Raw genomic sequence first — 14,107 nt, forward strand, 5'->3', positions numbered from 1 at the left:
AATGTGGTGTGGTTTTGATCATTTCAGTTTTGGTTTTCATCCTCCTAGAGCTGCCTTGGGTGCTCTGGTAGATGGGTATAATGATATTTCTGGGAAATCGGACCACCAGGTTTCTACATTTAAGGACCTGAATCCCCACTTGGCAGGACGGGGTGTGCCATGGCTTAGCTTGTTCTGAAAAATTGAAATGACCACTGGTTTTTTGCTTGTACAGGCAGTTTAAAAATGCTTGTCCCAAGGCATCATGAGGGTGATAAAATCTCCTACCTTAGCAGCCATGAACATCCTGAGATTTCAGTGCTGGACTCTGTGTGCTGGACAAATAATTCTTTTTTCATTTGGAGCAGGACTGCCTCAATTTGAGACAATTTTTGTCTTTTTTTCTCCCCACCTTAAATTGCAATAAATCATATGTAGGAAGGTCTCCAGGATGGAGATGTGGATTCTTCCTGAATTAGCTGGATGCAGAAGTTTCACCACTATTTTTATATGAAGGCTCGTCTCTTGGGAAGAGGAATTTTGACCTTTGGCCAGAGAAGTAACAAGGAAGAAATGTTGTGTGATGTGGCATCACAAAGTGCTGCTGAGCAACATCTTAAACTTTAAAAGTCTTCCTTATTTACCCTGTCTTTGAAAGCTGGCTCTGGGTACTGTACTTTAACTTAAAGTCTCTTAATAATTATTTTTCCCCCTGTTTTGGAGGTGTTGGCTTTTGAGAGTGTTGCAGTCGATTGTGTAATCTAAGAAGAGGAAAGGATAACTGGATGGTTTTTCTAAGGGTAGAAAAACTCAAGGCAGGAGCTCCTTCAGCATTCTTTGCTGCTCTCCCCGGTGCCATCCCATGTGATTTGACTCCACCATCCCATAATAAGGAGGGATTAGCTGGCTTTCATGGTTAGTCTGGAAGGCTGTCTCCTGAGTGGTGATGTTTTTCCTGCCTAAAACAAGCCCAAAATATCAGCATTTTCATTAAAACCCTTTCTTTTAGGAATAATTGCTGTAAACAGCCTGTAATATTTTTATTTCCTTACTTTGCCCAGTGTACGTGTGCCTCTATCTGAGTTGCCTAAGCCATTCCTTTTCTTCTTTTCTCTTTTGTTTTTTATTAAAGCATAATAAACTGTGTTAAAAGTGTCTTAAATTCCTTTTGGGGCATTAATTTCCAAATTCGGGCTAAGAACTCCACAAACAGCTGTGAAAATGTGTGTGGGAAACGAGTTTATGATGTCATTACAGTCTCCAGAGTTATCTGAGTTTTTGGATCCTTAAGGATGCTGTTCCTGATGAAAGGAAATGGCCTCAAGTTGCACCAGGGGAGGTTTGGATTGCATATAAGAAAAATTTCCTCAGTGAAAACGTGACCAAACATTGGACAGAGTGCCCAGGGAAGTGGTGGAATCGTCCTGAAAATGTTCAAAAGCCCATGCCATGAAAATGTTTAAAAGTCCAGTTCTGGGTCCACTTGGTTGTCTCAGTTGTGTGGTTCTCTCTCAGCAATCCCTGTATTTGCACGGGCTTTCTTTTTGTAGGAAATGTAGTAAAAATGTAGTAAAAACGTACCTAAAACCAGATCCTCTTTAACTTGCTAATACTGACTATAAAATATGACATCACTAAACAGGGAGAAATGACAATAATGTGGAATCACAAATTGCAGAAAATGAAAATTACTTGCTGTGTTTTCCTAGGTATCCCCTAATGTTTGCACCCTGAAATAACAGGGAAGAAGTGTTGTTTTGTTACTTTTTTTTTTCTGTGTGTGTTCCATTGTCAACAGACAATGTGTAGGCCAAAAGCAAAGCTTGCCTAATATATGGATATGTTTAACAAATTCACAGGGTGTGAAAACTCCCAGTTGAATCTAAAGATACAGCTAAAACCTCAGTCTTGGGAATCCCTCAGCTTCAGACTGAGCGAAAGAGAGCAGATAAAAGCCTGTTTGTGCTTTTCACATCTGATTTTCTTTTTTTTTTTTTTTTTTCCCTTTTATTTAAACAGGAACAATACTGCTGAGCTGGGCCTTGGGTCCATTGGGTTATTGCTGCCAAGTTCCCAACAAGTGGCTCCACAACACAGCAGAATAAAATTGTGGGTGAGGTAATTTTTGCTCTTTTCTTTCCTTGATAATACTTTCATTTGATTTTTTTTTTATTTTTGATTTTGGTTGGTTTTCTCCATATCCTTTCAGCTCACTGGAGGTGATGCTGGATGTTTTAAGGAGGCTCTGGAGTGGGGGTGTAGGAATGCTGCAGGCTTTGCTCCTGCAGATGTTCACCTCTGGATGACATCATCTGCTCTTGCAGTGGTTTTCTCATTTTAACTGGTTACTACTGGGTGATCTCCATCCAAATCCTCCCCCTAAAACATCTGATCTTGTACACTAAGCTCTGGGATGTCCCCTGCTCACGGTGTGTTGACTTTGAGTTGGGCTTTCTGGCCAAAGCCAGAGTTGCTGGATGTTCTCTGCTAGGAACAGATGGTCAGTGAAAGTTCCATTTTTCAAGGTGTAACAGACTGTGTCTGTAAAACCTATGGAGTTCTTTAACAGCAATAACAGTTTTCTTAAACTGCATCTGTTTTTCCCACCTGGAATATCGTTAAAGGTAATTTGTATCGTGGCTGGAATAGTTGTTTCATGGGCTCCAGCTTAACAGGAGGGAATTAGTCTTTTCTTGGGTATTTTTGGTTTAATGTCTGTTTCTCCTTGTTAGAATGTTATTATGGAATTAGTAAAATGGGTGGATTTTATATATTTATCTGAATTGATTGGTTATCTTGTGAGAAGAAATTGAAGATATTGAAGAAACTTGAAACAAGAACTAAAAAAGGTGTTTTTATAATTTTAAAAAATATTTTTTTTTTATTCCTCCTCTTCCCTTTTCCACAGCACTTCGAGCATTGGCTTGTTCCAGCCCCGATTCGTGCACAGAGCTAAAGAGATTTGTGACATTCAGTAAATAATATGCATAAATTGTGCCAATTAACGTTCTGCGTAATTACCAACAACAGAGTAAATGCGGGGTTAATGAGATTAACGGGGCAGAGGAAGGAAAGCTCTGAGTGCCCCTCCCGGTGGCCCCGGAGCCCGGGGTGGCCCCGTTGCTGTTGACAAGCCCAGCATGGCTGGAGCTGCAGCCGTGATTTTGCTGCTGTTCCCCATACAGAGCCTAATGAGTTCCTACTGCTGGCATTTTGCTTTAAATGCTGGATAATGTTATTAATTCTCACTCCTTGTGAGAGTTGTTTGTAATAGTTGTTATTTATGGGGTTTTTTCCCCTGTTTGTTTCTGGTTCTGGGGCTCAGTGATGAGGTGCCTGATTAGCCCTAATCCTCTGACATCTTCTCCCAGACATCTGGTACCTTCCTGGATGTCTCCTCAAGGCTGCCAGAGGAACTGGCCAAAATCTTTTCATGTTACTGTCAGAATATTGTACTCAGAAATACTTAGAGATTAACTCTTATTTTCTTATCCTAAGCTCCATCCTGGCTTAATTTCATTTGTCCCTTGGCCTCTTTTCCTGTAGGAGTTCTTCATTACATGCTCTCCATTAAGTCTTGCAGAGCCAGAAAGTCCAATTTCCAAGCAAAACATGATTATTTTTCTACTCTAGTATCTCTCAAGCCCTCTCTCTTTTCCAGGTTAGTGGGTTTTCTGCTCTCTGTCCATCATCCTCCAGCATCCTCTGGCAGTCTTCAATGTTTTATCAATGTCACTACCTCAGAATTGTTTATTTGAGGTTTCTCCACCCAAAACTGCATCTGCGTGGTTCCCTCAAAGCTCTGGGCACCGACTCCCCTTGCTGGTCACGTCACAAACTGCAACCTATTTTTTTTTTTTTTCTGTTTTAAATGAAAATGCCTTACCCAGAGACCTATTTTGTTTACTCAAGATAAATGTTGTACTTTTGACTCTGGTTTTTCTTGTTCCGGCAGTTCTGATTAAACCATGAACCTTCCATGTAAACAATTCAGGTAGAACATGGGCACTGCACATTGCCTAAATGAATTATTCACCTCTTAGCTTTTGTTTTCATTTCTTGGGTGTCAGGTTTTCTTTTTCCGTGTGGGTTTATTTTTTAGATTTATTTTATGATTGCAAGTTATTTTCCTCCTGTTTCAATTGCGTAGAGCAGTGATTTCTCTCTCCTCTCAGTTCCTTTGTGTTTTTTTGTGATGCTGACTGGTTAAGGGATCAGGAGCACAGGTAGTGTTCTCCTCAACCCTTCCAGTTGCAGAGAATGAAGAGGAAGAACCAGGAAGATCCAGTAGATCAATACCTGGCCCTGAGCCTGGTGTCACCATCACATTTTTGGGTTTTATTAACATGAGATGCCATGCCAGTGAGGCCCTTTGTTCTGCTGTCCCAGTGGAGGTAGGGGTGGAGATCCCTGCAGCAGCAAAGGCACCAGGGTTGTTGATGTGTTTGAAACCAAGGAAGTGCCTGAGAATGGCCATGTAGGAATTAGGGCTCCTTCCCCAAAAAGAGGTGGTGGGAGCAATAGCCCAGCTGCACCAGTGCCCACAGCATGGGCAGCAAGCAGAAGGAGCTGGAAGCCCCTGTGCACCTGGAAAAATACGGCACAATTGCCATGAGGGAAACATGGTGGGATGACTCCCAGAGCTGGAGGGACAGGGAGCAGAACGAAGCCCCCGTAATCCAAGGGGAAATGGTCAGTGACCTGCTGTGCCATTTAGGCCACCACAAGTCTCCAGAGCTAGACAAGGTAATAAAATCACAGAATAGCTTGGGTTGGAAGGAATCTTAAAGATCATCCAGTTCCAACCCCCCTGCCATGGCCAGGGACATCTCTCACTATCCCAGGCTGCTCCAAGCCCCAACCTGGCCTTGAGCACTTCCAGGGATGGGGCACCCACAGCTTCTCTGGGCAGCCTTGCCAATGCTTCTCCACCCTCATGGTGAAAAATTTCTTCCTTAGAACCTATGATAATGGGGTTTTGCTGGGAACAGTTCCTCCCTCCTCCCTTGCCCTGCACAGACATCATAAAGAACATCTGAGGGAGAAGAAAGTCTTGCAGTTTTTTCCGTGGGGTGATCTCTGTCCCTTTCCCCCACTCCCATTCCGGTTGGTGACTGGGGGAGCAGTTGATGGGAATGTTGTCTCTCCATGCTGTGGCTGTGGCCATGAGTCCCATCACTGGTCAGCCTGCGGGGAATTCGTGCTGGTGCTTCCAGATGTTGCAGTGCAGCTGGACAGAGAGGTTGCTGAGCTGCAGGACAGCGAGACCTCCGTAAGGCGAGGAACGTGTTAAATCATAACATATCTTGAAAACTCATGGTTTAATTTTGATATTTTTCGCAAATGTAAAATGATGTAAGCAGCAAATGTGTGTGTGAATGCAACGGGGGACTTGCACATATTTCTGTGCGAGGGCAGGGGGAACGGCTCAGCTTGCTGCAGCTTGTTGCTGATATTTGTGCCTCAGCACTCAAAATTTCACAAGAGATATTAAGACTTGAGAAATGTGTTTTGTTGCCTTGTAAGTGTATGATTAAACCTTCATCATTTTCTTCTTTTTCACTGTGGGAATCTTTAAGTTGTTATGCTTGTTTTCTTCAGGCATCACACTGAAAGCAAAGAGTGGCATTGTTATTTATTTATTTTCTGGAACGTGCTCCTCTCTGCCTGCTTTATGCAAAAGCACTTTAATTGATCTTGCAGACGGTCGAGAAGAGGACAAAGAAGAAAATATTTAAGGCAGCGGATAATTCTTCCTGGTTTTGCCTCAAAATAAAAAGCCACTTTGCAGGGATGGATGTATCTAAACACATTTTATGTAGACAGAGCAGCTACATTTTATCTGCCTACTGCAGGAGGCAGGATGCTAAGAAATGCCTTGATCAATGGTATGAACTGGTTCAGGGTAACTCCCAAACTGTTCCAGTGGTGAACACATTACCAGTTTCTGGCCACCTTGATTACAATTGTTGTATCTTTCTATATTTGTGATTTTTCTTTGACTATTTTAATTTAATCTTCTTGAACGTTAAAAATGAAGATGATGCAGGTCCATTCTTTGCTGTGCTGTACTGAAGCACAGTAACATCCATTCAACCAGGAGTCTTTTTTAGGCATTTTGCAGCTCCAGGATGCTTTGGATGAGGTGAGAGGACTGTGGCTTGTCTTTAATTCTCCTATTGCATCCAGAGCTGAGTCAAGCCTGGCAGCTGAACACACATTGCCTGAACTGCAAAGCATCACTTCAGTGTCAACACCTCCCTGCTGTCTAGTCAAGGTGAAACAACTGCAGGGATTCGATGCTGTTGTTTGCTTCCCTTAAAAGTTTGAGGTCTGAACATCTTCAGTGCTGGTGGAGTCAGGAATATTTAGGGGCTGGAGTCACCTTGCTTTGGCTCTGTTGTAGTCAAAGGTCAAATTAAGTAGAGTGTGTGTCAAGCCCTGTTCTGTGTTTGTGATTTGGTGTGGCTGAGATGTGGAATGCACACGATTTAATGCACACTTCCATGGTTTGCTCCTTCAGTACTAAAGATTTCTGGGCATTTCTGGACATGGCCTGCAAGAATCAGCTGAGAGACTCCCTGAAAGCTCTCCATAAAACAGTGAGCTTTGGGAAGCCCTCTGTAGCCTCAGAAGACTGAAATGTGGACCACAGCGTTGTTGTCACCTTGATGTGCTAGGGATTTTGTCAATTTAATTGAGTTAAAATTCTTGGAAGAGATTAATCTTTTTAGAAGTTGTATCAATGTCTTGAATGTCTCTAGTAAGTGAAAATCCCTTATTGAAATAGCTTTTTGATAGTTTGGAGGTTTTCAGCTGCATTCATTTGAAATATGCCTTGTGCCATGACTTAAAGAGTACATTTTCAATATATTTTTGAGTTTCTTTTATTTAATATTGAGCTTGAGAAAGAACAGCCCCTGTCAACCCCTCTCTCCCCAAAAAGAAGGATGAGTAAAAGTGGAAAGTAAGCAAGAGGAGCTTGTCATTAAACCTAAATCCACTTACAAACATCTAGTAAAAAGGCATCTTTAGAGGCTCATTCTGTACTTTTATTGCAAGGATGATGTTCTACTGCTGTATATATCAGAGAACTGGGTTACAGCACGTCCTCTGTCCTCAACAACTGCTTAGAGCTGTAGGTTTTTGTGTTCAAGCAGATGAATATTTTAGCTTGATGTCTCCAAGGGTAAAATGAAGGAGTAGCAGCTCTGAGGGATTAATACAGAGTGAATTAGATGTTTGTAAAAGGCATTAAAAGCTGCAGTTGCTGTATTGAATCCTGGCATTGGAAATGCGAGCAGAGATGCCGTGGTGCATCCCCCTGTTGCAGAGGGACATCCATCTGGATTGCAGGATGAAGGCAGCTGGTTGTTTGCTTAGTGGGTGCTTAGATGACATGAAAAAAGGGAAAAAAAACTTACTCCCCACTCCCTCTCCTCCTTCCCAGCATCAATCATAAAAATAGTTGTAAGAAACCTTGGGGGTGTTGCTTCTCTTTTCCCTCACAGTTTCAGCGAGCACCACAGGCCGAGTGCTTGTGGGTACCACGAGGATGATGTTTCTTCACCCCAGAAGCTGCATCCCAACTTTTTCTCCCTGTCCATCAGCTACAAGGCAGGAATAACAGGAATAGCTCCCAATAGAAGGTGGTGGTGTCCTCTGAATGTCCTGCTCCTACAGCATCACCAGGGTGGGAGCCAGGCACCACCTTTGACAGAGGCAGACACTAACTGGGGGTGTTGAGACTTGTTTTCCCACTGCTAGTTATGTGTGCTGGTTATTCTGGAGCCCCAGCAATGCTTGGAGCAGCCCAGCCCTTTTTCTGCTAGTGGGGCTCGGGGCTGTTTATTTTGCCACCTTCTCAGAAATCTCTCTCAACTCAACTCAGCTCGCTTTTTTTAGAAATGTGCTTTCATCATTTGTGATCCGAAAGGCTCTCCTGCAATGGAGGAGGTTTGGGCTGTTATTTTTAACTGAATGTTTCATTGATCTGGTTTACAGCACTGGCTGCTGGTCCCTGGATTAGCAGGAGAGCAGAGAGGCAGCCGTGGTGTGGGGCAGGGAGGGAGTGCTGTGGGGAGGTCTTGAGTTTCCTCCTTTGTCAGAGCTAATTCATCACAGAGCTGCAGCCTAAAGATGCCTTTTCTGCATAATTTTAAAGCCACTAAAAGTCAGGGCTCCACTCTCTTGTAAGTGGATTCATGGATTTCAGCCCTGTCTAACATTTTGGCCTTGGAGTGTTAAGCCAACACCAGAGTCTGATGCATTCAAAAGAAAACCCTGTCAAGAATAATTTTAAAAATACTTAGATTTTGGATAGAAAAGATGCAGTTTCAACCCTTATGAAGCAGCTTGTGCTTTCTCGTGGGTTAAATTAATCTTGCTGCATTCCCAGCTGAAGGGCCTGAGTTTCAGCTGCTGGGACATGGTGGGACCTTGGCTGATGTGGTAGGATGGAGGTGGTTTCTTCTGGGTAGTGTCATTGTCTCGTGGAGAAAAGGAGGCTCAGGAGGGACCTTGTCACCCTCTACAACTGCCTGGAAAGAGGTTGTAGTGAGGTGGGTGTCAGTCTCTTCTCCCAGGTGACAGGGTGAGAGGAAATGGCCTAAAGTTGAGCCAGGAGAGGTTTCGATTGGATTTTAGGAAAAGCTTCTTCACTGGCAGGGTTGTTAAGCATTATAAAAGGTTGCACAGGGAAGTGGTAGAGTCACCATCCCTGGAAGTGTTCAAAAAACATGTGAATTTGGCATTTGAGGACTTGTTTTAGTGGTGAATATGGTGGTGGTGCTGGGTAAATGGTTGAACTTGATGATCTTGGAGGTCTTTTTCAACCTTAACAAGTCTCTGATTGTCTGTGATGTGGAGAGCAAAGCCTTCATGGAGTGTAAGCTGGAGCTGGGAGCACCTGAAACCTTCAATGACAGGTTTGAGTGTTCAGCTGAGTCCTAACCAAGCGCATAGATAAAGCTGAAAGCCTCAGGAATGGGTTATTTTTCTACTTGATGAGCCAGAAAATTAAATACAAACAGAATATTTGGGGCATGGATCTGAAAGTGAGAGCAGATGAGCACCATTGGGTTGTTTTCAGAAATATTTTTTTTTTACTCTTTTTGATAGTTTTAAGCCTCTCACTTCCTTTAAGGCTTTCTCCTGTCGGTGTCTTTCTGCCTCTTCCACTGAACTAGGTTGGTTGAGTTAATCAAATGAGAGAAAAAAATACAGTTCACTGATTTTCTCCTCCACCCAACCATCAATGTATGTATTCACCAAGCATGTAAGGACTTAATCTCTCAGTGTCCTCAAGGAAAACTCAGGCAAATTCACTGATTATCTATTTTTCTGGTATCATGCAGTCAATCAGATTACATGTGGCCAGGTCCAGATTACCTATGTGGGTTGTTTGCTGCCTCTCTGGATGCTTTGGAGAACAAATTGAGGCATGGATGGGACCTGAAGCTGAGGAGGGGGAGTGTCCATGGATACAGGGAGGGTGTGGAGAGGTTGGGACAGAAGCATCGTGGGGATATGGAGCAGGAGAACAGGGGTTGTCATGGCAGGAAGCTTTTTGTGGGGGACATAGGTGGGGATTCACCATTGATTTCTGCAGTCCTCAGTGCCATGCAAAGCAAAGATGTGTGGCTTTATCACTGCTTAGCCTTGTGTTGACCAAAAAAAGAGTAGAAGGGACATTTTTTTTTTTCAAGATGTTCTGAAGTTGGACATGAGAACATTGTCCTTTATCTTCCAATGCAGAATAACAGAATTACTTAACATTCCATATATTTGGTGTATGCCCTTTCCTTCCTTGGAAGTGGAACTGATGAGAATGTCAAGAAACTCGATTATGAAAAGTAACACCTCTGGGAGGTCAGGTGGCTCCCTGTGTTTTAGAGATCCTCAGGTGTTTCAAGACAAGTGTGTCCATGTGGATAGTCCAAATTTAGAAAGGAAAGCAGCGTGAGATTCACCCTGTCCTGTGAGGTGGAACTTCTTCATATGTTCACAGAATCTTTAGGGTTGGAAGGGACCTCTGGAGTTCATACAGTCCAACCCCTGCCAAGCCAAGGCAACACAGGAACACATCCAGGTGGGTTTAAATGTCTCCAGAGAGGGAGAATCCATGCCTTCCCTAGGCTGCTGTTCCAGTGCTCTGCCATCCTGTATGGAAAGAAGTTCTTCCTCGGGTTGAGGTGGAACTTGTTGTGTCTTAGTTAATGGCCATTGACCTTGTCCATTGCTGAGCACCGTAAAAAGCGCCTGGCACCATCCTCTTGACTCCTGTCTCAGAGGTATTTGTATGGATTGATGAGATCCCCTTTCAGTCTTCTCCAGACTAACCAGGCCTGGCTCCCACAGTCTCTCCTCACAAGGAGGACCTTTCTCCCAGCTGGACTTTCAACTGTGGAGAATCCACTGAAGCCCATGTGTGTCAGTTGTCTGTTGATGTCATAGAATCATGGAATCATGGAATGGTTTGGGTTGGAAGGGACGTCAAAGATCCCATTGCAACCCACAGCCATAGACGGAGAACCTTCCACTAGACCAGGTTACAGGCAGTGCAGACTTCCATCATGTTCTTCCAAAAAACAAACTTAAATAGTCTCCCCTTTACTTGATAAACTGTGTTTTCATCAGATGATGGTGTTCAGGAGGGAAGAAATGAACTCTTTACATTGCTTATCTCCTGTATCTCAGTGCTTATCTCGTGTAGCATTCACAAAAAGGCTGAAAGCTGAAGCGTAGCCAGCCCAGGGCAGCAATCCCCTGCTCTCTGCTGCAGGGAGATCCTGGCTCCCCAGACTTCTGCACTAGCAGGAATGAGCCATCTGGGAGGCAGGAGATGACTCCAAACTGTTCTGTTGGTGAGGGTGACTTTGCCAAGGAGGAGGTTCCTGTCACACTGGGTGCTACTATTGATGGCACTGATGCAGATCCCGTGTGCTCCACCATGAGCACTGGCGATGAGCTCACTCCTCTGCCTGGAGTGAGGAAGGCTCTTCCACACCCAGACTTCCTCTCTAGCTGCTCTTTTCCCTGAATGGCCAAATAAGCTCATTTTTTTTCCTCTTGAAATGTTGTTTGTAAACTTTTCTCTATCTTCTGCTGTCTTCAATTTACTAATGACCTTTCCTGCAGCCTGAATGCAGTGTTCCTGATACTGTGAGCAATGTAAACTGTCTTAAATTATACCCCTCGTCCTCCATCCATCTCAGCTTGGTTTTGCAAGGAGATTGTGCTTTATCCCTTGGAGTTTGCCTTCAGAATTGAGGATGGTGATAAATAAATACTGCTGGTAGCAATGGGAGAATGTGTCCTGCTTTAACCAGCTCCATATGTGGAAAAGAAAGAAGAAGGGATTTTTAATTTTTTTTTTTTCTTCACATATGTCTTGTGTAGAGCCCTGTATCTTCTTCAGCCTAGGTTTTCTAGGGTTATAGGCAAAGATGCTCCTGTCAGCTGATTTTCCAGTCTCACATCTGGAAATGCCAATTAGGGTCACTGCAATAAAGGCAGCTGCACTAATGCAAACTCTGCTATGTGTGCCTTCCTTTGCATGCTTCCTCTGCACCTGGAATTGTTTCCCTCTCCATGAAATGACTTCTGATTGGACACCTACAGGTGTGTTGCTGTATTTTTCTTGGTAATCTCTGTCACTCCCCTAATTTTTACACGGCAGTTTAGCGGAAGGGCTGTTGAGATCCAGCTGTGTTGGCATTCATCAGTTATGCTCTGACTTGACTGCAAACAAGACCCTGTGTTTTGTTTGCAGTCAAGATGGTGAGAAATCCTTAAAATAGAAAAGCAAATCCATGCAATGAATGATACAGATCTAATTTTTGGATTAAAGTGACAAAAATCAGGTCACCGTTTAACCGAAGGACACTTTTCTGTTAATTATGGTCCCAATTTCTTCAACAATGGGAGAGTAATGTGGGCAGATCCATTTATTGGAGCACAGCAGATTTATGTTGGAAATAAACTTTGGCATTTGCTGGTTGGGCACAGAATACTTGGGAAGCAAGAAGAGAATCTTCAGGCCTCTGGTTGTGGGACACCTGCTTCTCACTGGGGGTTTTTGGGCTGCAGTAGGTTGACATTCTGGTACTTGTCAGATTATGTATATAAAAGTTATGGAATCACAGAATGGTTTGGGTTGGAAGGGACCTCAAGGATCATCTCGTTCCAACCCACTGGTTGGACCAGCTTGCTTCAAGCCCTGTCCAGCCTGGCCTTGAACACTCCCAGGGTTGGGGCAGCCACAGCTTCTCTGGGCAGCCTGTGCCACGGCCTTGCCACCCTCACAGAGAAGAATTTTTCCTTTCCTTTCCAATATCTAATCTAAACCTGCTCTATTTAAGTTTGAACCCATTCTTCTTTGTGCTATCACTACATGTCCCTCTCCAGCTGTCTTGGAGACCCCCTTCGTGTACTGAAAGGCCACGATTTAGGTCACTTTGAAGCATTTGCTTCTCCAGGCTGAACAATCCAGATTCTCTCAGTGTTTCCTCATAGCAAAGATGATCCATCCCTCTTCATGGTCCAGTTCAGAATTATAGAATCATTTTGTTCGGAAAAGATCTTTAAGATCATCAAGTCCAACTTGTAACATTGTACTGCCAAATTAAAGTGACTATAGAACTGGAGCATTAGTGGTTGACTCCATTATTTTTGGTAACACCACCAAGACTGGCCTTGCTGTTGATGGGGACACCAGCCAGGATGTCACAAAAGAAGTGGCTAAAACACGACCCTGAGAGGGAACATCTCCATCTGCTCTCCACACTCCATCTGCTGAAGACCAAGTAGAAGGCACCTCATTTTCCACAGAGGTGCCTTTCACCTCCTGACACTTCATCTGCCATTTGCTGTGTCTACTTGCCAACTCCACCACAGGAGAAAGCATAAACCTGGTTGGTTTCCCATTTGTTTACTCATAGATAATCCACTCACTGGGTAATTGCTGCAAGTCTTTTGCTTTGGTCTATTTCTCCACCCCGCTGTTTAATTATCTTTCTTTCTGTGATTCATAGAATCTCAGAATAATTTGGATTGCAAGGGACCTTAAAGATCATTTTGTTCCAAACCCCTGCTAAGGGCAGGGACACCTTCCACTAGACCAGGTTGCTCCAAGCTCCATCCAATCTGGCCTTGGACACTTCCAGGGATGAGGCAGCCACAGCTTCTCTGGGAAATCTGTGCCAGTGCCTCACCACCTGCACAGGGAGAAATTTCTTCCTAATAGCTAATCTAAACCCACTGTCTTTCAATTTAATTAATTTCCCCTGTGTCCTATCACTTCATGCCCTCTTCACCCTCCCTGTACGCCCCTTTTAGGCACTGGGAGGGGCTCAAAGGCCTCCTGGAGCCTTCTCTTCTCCTTCTCTTCTGATCAGCCCCAACTGTTTCAGCCTGTCTTCATAGGAGAAGTGTTGCTCCTCTTAATATTTCCCTTGATTTTCAGGCTGATATTTAAGGTTTATGATTTTTTTTAATTTATTTTTCTTTTTTCTCTGATTTGCTTAAGCTGTCCAACAGCTCTTCAAGTTGCAGGAGCAGCTGAAAAGGCAGGAGAATGGGACCAGTAAAACAGAAGTTCAGCACAGACCTCTGATGTTTCTTGTATCACTGTCATTCTTTGTGATGATCATCACCATGTTGCTGGGAAAGGCTAAAAGAGTGGCATCTGTCACTCCACAGCCATGGGGCCATTTTGTTTAAACATATAAGAAAAGTTCAGGATGAGTGTCTGGAGGCAATGCCATGGGAACAAGTAGTAAAGGCTTCTCTCTCAGCTCAAGGTCTCTTTCCTGGAGGGGAATGTCAAGGAATGCATCTCCTGTGACTTCTGCATCCCTTGTGACACAGCATCTCTCTTGACTTTTGGTAGCCTATTTGTGGAAGAATTCAGAGAACATATTCTCCTACATATTCTCCCATCTGTCTTTTTCCCAAACTCACTGGCCTTGGTGAGTGCTTAAGAATAGATGTGCTTTCTGCGTTATGTTGAGAAGGCAGTTAAGAATTTATTTTTTGACCTTTCTGTGTTTAGATGATAATATTTTTAGTATCTTCTATGATGGCTGCATCTGAGTTGATTTGGACTCTCTTTCCCATTTAAATGCAG

The 14,107-nt window shown here is 43.6% G+C and overlaps 1 protein-coding gene across 7 annotated transcripts in view; it reads left to right on the forward strand.

Moving 5' to 3' along the window:
* Positions 1-14,107, forward strand: part of TSNARE1 (t-SNARE domain containing 1) — a 472,834-nt gene that overhangs the window by 13,249 nt on the left and 445,478 nt on the right. For 3 of the 7 annotated variants that reach the window (XM_063405746.1, XM_063406275.1, XM_063406015.1), the window contains exon 2: positions 1,999-2,092. The gene's annotated coding sequence lies outside the window, so the exon portion shown is untranslated. Of the gene's footprint in view, positions 1-1,998; positions 2,098-14,107 lie in introns of all 7 variants that reach the window. The other 4 variants (XM_063405835.1, XM_063406108.1, XM_063405923.1 and 1 more) reach the window with 2 other exon arrangements.

Source organism: Prinia subflava, chromosome 1, assembly GCF_021018805.1.
Source record: "Prinia subflava isolate CZ2003 ecotype Zambia chromosome 1, Cam_Psub_1.2, whole genome shotgun sequence".
Taxonomy (NCBI): domain Eukaryota; kingdom Metazoa; phylum Chordata; class Aves; order Passeriformes; family Cisticolidae; genus Prinia; species Prinia subflava.